Source organism: Triplophysa rosa, linkage group LG11 (assembly GCF_024868665.1).
Source record: "Triplophysa rosa linkage group LG11, Trosa_1v2, whole genome shotgun sequence".
Classification (NCBI taxonomy): Eukaryota; Metazoa; Chordata; class Actinopteri; order Cypriniformes; family Nemacheilidae; genus Triplophysa; species Triplophysa rosa.
Window position 1 is genome coordinate 11,587,251 of NC_079900.1, and position 9,095 is coordinate 11,596,345.

Sequence of the window (9,095 nt, forward strand, 5' to 3'; positions counted from 1 at the left end):
ATGAGTATGAAGTATTTACTATATAATCAATAAGTGAATTTCATTAATAATCATTGCATTGTGTTTGTGTAAATGTGTTTGCTGTGTTGAGCAGTGGAAATTTCTGGTTAAAATTATACTGCTTGCAACAGAAAAACAGGAAGCTAGCTTAACCACAATGAGGAACAAACTCTATGCGTACGTGCAAGACAGCACACACACACACACCCAAAAGGTCAAACAGAGGGGAATGTTATGAATTAATCCAATGCATATGTTTTAAGTATAATCATGAGTTTTGATGTGTTTTATTAAATCATAGGATTAAGAAACAATGCTGCATAATTAAAAGCATTAGATGATTTAGTTTTTACTGAAAGTATTTTTACATGTTGTTTTGCGATATGAAACTGTCTCTAGACGATACTTCCTCTTATTAGCAGCAGACCACAGGTTGCAGACGTGTTGCATAGATAATGTGTTACATGTAATCTGACAGTGACGTAACGAAAATAAAACACCAAAACCACCCTAAATCAAAATAACTTCAGTTACTACTTACTAAACTTCAGGTACCTAATGATTGCTGTTGCCGAGAGAGATAGCACCCAAGACAAAGGAGGAGTAAAGGATCATGGCGTACAATGATTGGTTATCACCGGAGAAGAAGAACGACGATACATACATATAAATATTGTTGATTTGTACGCTGGTTGTTGTTGGCTCTCTGGAGGTCGTGTGACAACCCAAAGCTTTGTCATTACTTTTCACATCTGATAAATAAAACCTTATATTACTTTTGAGCAAATTGTCTCTTCAAATTTCTGAACATGCAGGACTGCCTTAAAAGTCCAACAGAACTCTCAGTAGCGCTTCATGTTCCTAGCCGTGTGTCATCCACCGTGCTGTGTCGAGTCAGGATTTACAGCAGGCTTAGTCTTGCTGTGAAGTAAATGCATTATATCTTTTTTGCAATTTTTTCTTGCACTTTTCACTCATGTGGACCCAAACTGACCCCGTTCATGGTGCTCCAAGCAGCGCTTTTGCCCCACCTCACCATCAAGCTGTTGTCTCGCCGCGCCTGGACACGTAACATAGAAGAGAGAGATCAGCTTCAAACCGTAGTGCAATTACACCCAATAAACATCTCCGCTCTCAGAGTATGAACTCTTCAAATGCCCCTCATGGGCACGAAACCCTGAAAAAATGCACAACAGAACCTTCTAATACCACTGATGTTAGTTACACTTAAGCACCGTCTAGCTGTGTGAACAGGAAAACACCTAAACATTGAGAATCAGTCAATACACTTAACATAGCACAGAGTTTAAATTCAAATGCTTTAGATTGAATCAAATCGAAAGAACCTTAAGAATTTAAAGGTCCAGTGAATGAAATTTAGCGGCATCTAGCGGCGAGGTTTCGAATTGAAACCAACGGCTCACTCCACCCCTTTCGAAGCACTATGGCGGCTGTGGGAATTATGATTCATTTGAGTGATTCGTTCTTTTTGAGTTAGTTCACCAAAATGATTCGTTCAGATTCGTTCACTGATTCGTTCAGTGACCATTTCTATAATACGCCAGCAGGTGGCGAAAAAGAGTTGTGTTATGTCAACGTACGTATTAATGTCAACGGACGTATAAACTGATTACAGGCTTTATTAAAATGTGTGTCTCTGATCTACTCATTAAATAAATAAAATAAGTCTAAATAAGTGGTTCAGATGACCAACGCACAAGGTGTTTCTGCATAATTAAAAAGTTAATTGTTTGGTCATTTACACATTCATAAATCTGGGATTATGTTAAAAGTAAAGTTTATGTATTTTAAATAAACAAGCGTGCAAAGTAGCCTACCTGTAACTGCGCTTTGCATCCGCTTTCTGCTGATTGCTGAACGAGACTCACATGCTAAATGACCGACCTACAGTGTACTGTACACTCTCGTTCAATTCGTTCAATTCGTTCACGAACGAGATCTCTCTCTCTCTCGTTCAGACTCAACAGAGACTGGTCAGCGTGGGCGTATTCGTTCAGTGGAAGATCAAACCAATTACACGTCCCTTCACAGCCGGAGCTGGAATGCTATTTGCTGACGTGACGCGAATGAGAGCTAACCAATACTTTTTTGTTTTACAGTTTTTAGAGAAGTGCATGACATGAATTAAACGTAATGATGTCGTTTTTATTTGAAAGAACAATAAATGATACAAAATGCACACAAAACACCTGTGCTTGCAGTACAATAACGGAGTAAACAGGGCTTGACATTTTCCATGCAATAAAAATGACAATGTTAATTTGTCTTTGTTACATTTAACCATCAGCTTGCATTATTGAATTATTTTCGTAAGGATCTTTTACATTTCTGTACTTGTTGAACAAGAGACCTCATCTTTCATTTCGTTTACGAGGCAGAAGTAACAGCTCGCTCACGAACGAGAATCAGCGGGTCTCGTTCAGACTCAAACACATCGTTCAGTGAAGGGCGTATTCGTTCAGTACATTCAACCAATCATATGCTCTGTCAAAGCTCACTCTCGAACGCCATTGGCTCGTGCTTTAGACACTCTTTTAAGCCAAGACGCTCTGTGCTCGAGGGAGAGATTTCAGTGAACGAGAAATATGAGTCATTGCATTTCGTGAACGAGAACGATTCGTTCACTTAAAAGATTCGTTCAAAATGAACGATTCGTTCACGAACGAAACATCACTAGGCGGCTGCCACAGGACTAAGATGTCGTCACGTTTTCGCTTCTTTGCCAAAGGAGATAGATATTTGAAACGCCTCTGTAGAGCAGTTTGTCCTTTAGGGCTACTGTAGAAACAACATGGCGAATTCCATGCAAGGGGACCCGCGGTGTATGTAGATAGAAATAGCTCATTCTAAGAAATAAAACATAACGCTTCATTATGTAAGGTCTTTATACACCTTTGAAGACATAGTTATGTATATTATATTGTATTTCTTAAATAGATCCTCTAAATTGTTTAATGCTAAGGAAAAGGACTTACCATCAGAAGTTTGTCTATGTCTGTTTGCGCTAAGTCTGTCAATGATCTACAAGAAAACAATCCTATTGCCTTGGGGCAAAAACGTTTAACAGGGGGGTAGAAACGTGACAGTTATGAAAAACAGATCCTGTCCCAAAATTACCTCCAACCTGCTTTAAATATAATCCTGTCATGTGTAACATGTAGTGTGTGGCCTTGACAGTTTTGCATGTCTCTGTATATATGAATAAATGCTCGATGAGACAAACCGTGTTGCATGTGAGCAGGGATCAAACTTATTGTTTTTCACTATATGTGCATTCATGACAACTAAGAATGTTGCTGTGAGGGGAGTTTCTCCTATGTTCAATGAGAAACAAAGTCAAAGAGGACCGGGACTTCAAACCACCTACCTGCCAATGTCATGCCCAAAGCACTAACTACTACACCCGTTTTGAGAATACTGCTGTCACATAGGGGTCCTCCTGTGTTCAATGAGAAGTAAGAAGGTGGACAGGGCTTTAAACCACCAACCTGCCTATCCCAAACCGAAGCAATGTGAAGGCAGGCAAGGTAGAAACGTTGCAGATCCTGCCCCTAAATTTTTCCAAACCCTTTCAAATATTATCCTGTCATGTGTAACATGTAGTGTGCGTGGGCTTGGAATTTTAGCATATCTGTGTAAATATGTATGATTGCTTTATGAGGCATACAGTGTTGCTTGTGAGCATGCATCAAACGAATTGTTTCTGGCAATATATGCATCCATGCAATAAGTTTAACAGGGGGGTAGAAACGTGACAGTTATGAAAAACAGATCCTGTCCCAAAATTACCTCCAACCTGCTTTAAATATAATCCTGTCATGTGTAACATGTAGTGTGTGGCCTTGACAGTTTTGCATGTCTCTGTATATATGAATAAATGCTCGATGAGACAAACCGTGTTGCATGTGAGCAGGGATCAAACTTATTGTTTTTCACTATATGTGCATTCATGACAACTAAGAATGTTGCTGTGAGGGGAGTTTCTCCTATGTTCAATGAGAAACAAAGTCAAAGAGGACCGGGACTTCAAACCACCTACCTGCCAATGTCATGCCCAAAGCACTAACTACTACACCCGTTTTGAGAATACTGCTGTCACATAGGGGTCCTCCTGTGTTCAATGAGAAGTAAGAAGGTGGACAGGGCTTTAAACCACCAACCTGCCTATCCCAAACCGAAGCAATGTGAAGGCAGGCAAGGTAGAAACGTTGCAGATCCTGCCCCTAAATTTTTCCAAACCCTTTCAAATATTATCCTGTCATGTGTAACATGTAGTGTGCGTGGGCTTGGAATTTTAGCATATCTGTGTAAATATGTATGATTGCTTTATGAGGCATACAGTGTTGCTTGTGAGCATGCATCAAACGTATTGTTTCTGGCAATATATGCATCCATGCAATAAGTTTAACTCTCCGCTACCAGGGCTGCTGGAATGAAACACGGAATACACAGAAACGGCAACAACAGTACACAGAGACCATAACTCAATAGAATACAGTACACAGATGATTTAAATAAGGGCCTATGGGTATAAAAAATTTAGAAATACAATACAATAAACATAAGATAAAGATATAGAGAGTAAAGCTATGTGTGTATGTAAATATGTAAAAAATTGTATGTATGTACAATTGTATGTACAAGGTATGTGCTATATACAGCAGAATGACATATAATTTACAGAAAAAGTTGTATAAAAAATAGATATAATTAATATTGCACAGAGTTATTAATCTCTTCTATGAGTGGGGAAATATGTTTATCGCACAGCTCCCGAAGGATGACACCAGACCTCATGAGAAAACAATGTAGAGGTCTTGTGCTACCCTCCCCACACTACCCATGCACTCCAGACAGCAGACAAAGCTGTCTTCAAGAGCCTCAAGTATCGCTGGGGTGAAGCTGGAAGAAAGTGGAGCCAGAAGAAAGTGGAGCCACCTCTCTGCTGGCATGTAATTGCCTAAGCAGAATATTTTCTCTTTGTTTTCTGAAGCCTGGTCTAAAGCAGCAACAGTAGAAAATGCTCAAACTGGATTCAGTTGGGTGCCACCCTGTTGGACTTTAAAGGCAGTCCTGCATGCTCAAAAATTTGAAAGAGACTTTTCTCCAAGTTATATAGAAGTTTTATTATCAGATGTAAAAAGTAACAAAGCTTTGGGTTGTCAGTCAATCTCCACTCTCTCACCACAAGCCAACAACCCAGATATTCAAAAACACACATATTTATTCAGTATGTGACGTCGCTCACATCTTCTGACTCCTCCTCTGTCTCTAGGGAGTATTGCTCCCTGGCAACCAATCACCGTGAACCAGGTTATCTGACTCCGTCCTTTTTCTTAGTTCCTGCAAAATAACATCTTCTCACAACATACATCCTGTGGTCAGTCGCGAGTTTTGAGGAATGTTCTCTAGAGACAGTTTCATTTGGGGAGTGGTCTCCTAGAGACAGTTTCTTGTGGCCGGACAACATACCAACATTCTTAACATTCTTTTAGTAAAAAAGAAAACACTCAATCATCTAATGCTTTTAATTATGTAGCGTTGTTTCTTAATCCTATGATTCATTAAAACACATCACAACTCATGATTATACTTAAAACATATGCAGTGGATTGATTCATAACATTTCTTTTCTGTGTGACTCTTTGTGTGTGTGTGTGTGTTAAGGAGGAGTAAAGGATCATGGCGTACAATGATTGGTTATCACCGGAGAAGAAGAACGACGATACATACATATAAATATTGTTGATTTGTACGCTGGTTGTTGTTGGCTCTCTGGAGGTCGTGTGACAACCCAAAGCTTTGTCATTACTTTTCACATCTGATAAATAAAACCTTATATTACTTTTGAGCAAATTGTCTCTTCAAATTTCTGAACATGCAGGACTGCCTTAAAAGTCCAACAGAACTCTCAGTAGCGCTTCATGTTCCTAGCCGTGTGTCATCCACCGTGCTGTGTCGAGTCAGGATTTACAGCAGGCTTAGTCTTGCTGTGAAGTAAATGCATTATATCTTTTTTGCAATTTTTTCTTGCACTTTTCACTCATGTGGACCCAAACTGACCCCGTTCATGGTGCTCCAAGCAGCGCTTTTGCCCCACCTCACCATCAAGCTGTTGTCTCGCCGCGCCTGGACACGTAACATAGAAGAGAGAGATCAGCTTCAAACCGTAGTGCAATTACACCCAATAAACATCTCCGCTCTCAGAGTATGAACTCTTCAAATGCCCCTCATGGGCACGAAACCCTGAAAAAATGCACAACAGAACCTTCTAATACCACTGATGTTAGTTACACTTAAGCACCGTCTAGCTGTGTGAACAGGAAAACACCTAAACATTGAGAATCAGTCAATACACTTAACATAGCACAGAGTTTAAATTCAAATGCTTTAGATTGAATCAAATCGAAAGAACCTTAAGAATTTAAAGGTCCAGTGAATGAAATTTAGCGGCATCTAGCGGCGAGGTTTCGAATTGAAACCAACGGCTCACTCCACCCCTTTCGAAGCACTATGGCGGCTGTGGGAATTATGATTCATTTGAGTGATTCGTTCTTTTTGAGTTAGTTCACCAAAATGATTCGTTCAGATTCGTTCACTGATTCGTTCAGTGACCATTTCTATAATACGCCAGCAGGTGGCGAAAAAGAGTTGTGTTATGTCAACGTACGTATTAATGTCAACGGACGTATAAACTGATTACAGGCTTTATTAAAATGTGTGTCTCTGATCTACTCATTAAATAAATAAAATAAGTCTAAATAAGTGGTTCAGATGACCAACGCACAAGGTTTTTCTGCATAATTAAAAAGTTAATTGTTTGGTCATTTACACATTCATAAATCTGGGATTATGTTAAATGTTAAGTTTATGTATTTTAAATTAACAAGCGTGCAAAGTAGCCTACCTGTAACTGCGCTTTGCTTCCGCTTTCTGCTGATTGCTGAACGAGACTCACATGCTAAATGACCGACCTACAGTGTACTGTACACTCTCGTTCAATTCGTTCAATTCGTTCACGAACGAGATCTCTCTCTCTCTCGTTCAGACTCAACAGAGACTGGTCAGCGTGGGCGTATTCGTTCAGTGGAAGATCAAACCAATTACACGTCCCTTCACAGCCGGAGCTGGAATGCTATTTGCTGACGTGACGCGAATGAGAGCTAACCAATACTTTTTTGTTTTACAGTTTTTAGAGAAGTGCATGACATGAATTAAACGTAATGATGTCGTTTTTATTTGAAAGAACAATAAATGATACAAAATGCACACAAAACACCTGTGCTTGCAGTACAATAACGGAGTAAACAGGGCTTGACATTTTCCATGCAATAAAAATGACAATGTTAATTTGTCTTTGTTACATTTAACCATCAGCTTGCATTATTGAATTATTTTCGTAAGGATCTTTTACATTTCTGTACTTGTTGAACAAGAGACCTCATCTTTCATTTCGTTTACGAGGCAGAAGTAACAGCTCGCTCACGAACGAGAATCAGCGGGTCTCGTTCAGACTCAAACACATCGTTCAGTGAAGGGCGTATTCGTTCAGTACATTCAACCAATCATATGCTCTGTCAAAGCTCACTCTCGAACGCCATTGGCTCGTGCTTTAGACACTCTTTTAAGCCAAGACGCTCTGTGCTCGAGGGAGAGATTTCAGTGAACGAGAAATATGAGTCATTGCATTTCGTGAACGAGAACGATTCGTTCACTTAAAAGATTCGTTCAAAATGAACGATTCGTTCACGAACGAAACATCACTAGGCGGCTGCCACAGGACTAAGATGTAGTCACGTTTTCGCTTCTTTGCCAAAGGAGATAGCATATTTAACGCACTCTGTAGAGCAGTTTGTCCATTTAGGGCTACTGTAGAAACAACATGGCGAATTCCATGCAAGGGGACCCGCGGTGTATGTAGATAGAAATAGCTCTTTCTAAGCAAATGAAAACATAACGCTTCATTATGTAAGGTCTTTATACACCTTTGAAGACATAGTTATGTATATTATATTGTATTTCCTTAAATAGATCCTCTAAATTGTTTAATGCTAAGGAAAAGGACTTACCATCAGAAGTTTGTCTATGTCTGTTTGCGCTAAGTCTGTCAATGATCTACAAGAAAACAATCCTATTGCCTTGGGGCAAAAACAATTCAATATATATATAGTTTAATATTATAGCTGGCAAAGGCCGCAACAACGGTCCCGTTTCAGCCATTGGATCTACTAAGACTAACGCTGCATCTCTGCCCTGAGGTCTGATGACTCTGGCATTTGGAAAGATGTCACATTTGTTTACCGTTTCAGACGAACATCTCTGGGGATAAACTAACTGTTCCGCAGCCGCTGTGTTTTATATTGAAAACAAAAGTCAGTTCAAGCATTCCCCCTCCAAAACAAACTCTCTGTGGCTTTGTGACCCACCACAGCCCACGTCGATAGAGCAGACGCTGCAAGATAAAACGCAGCCATACGGCCACTGGAACTGCAACAATACTCTCTCTTCCAGATGAGTGAGCAGAATGGCCCAACTCCTCAAGTTACGCTTAATATACTGGAGTACAGGCCCCAGTCATCACTGTACTTGCCAAAGCTATTTACTCGCTGCGATGCTTTATTTAGACAGAAACTGTGCATCAACACACATCAAACTATGATACGTGCAAACAGTCTGCAGATCCTAAGGAGTGCTAACTAAACCGAGTGCTTTAAATAGGAATCACAGACCAGAGAGTGTGAAAAAGGAACAAGATAGAGACGGTTAAGATTAAATAAATATAAAAAGTGAAGGAAGAAAGCGTGAAGCGATTCAGATGTTGACGTGACCTGGATGGCAGCAAACAGGATCAGCATGCATCAATGTGAAACAGAAGAGCCTCTATCTATCAGTGCATGCGTTGTGTGCAAGGAAGGGATGGAGAAAAGGCTTAGAATCAGATCCCAGTGTCAGTGTAGCTTAGCAACCGTCTCCGTCTCCCAGGTGACAGGGACTAACATCACTTCCTGTCTGTTTGAGAATGCGTGTCTGTGTAGTGAGCAGTCCACATGTGTTCATGTGCAAATACGGAGCAC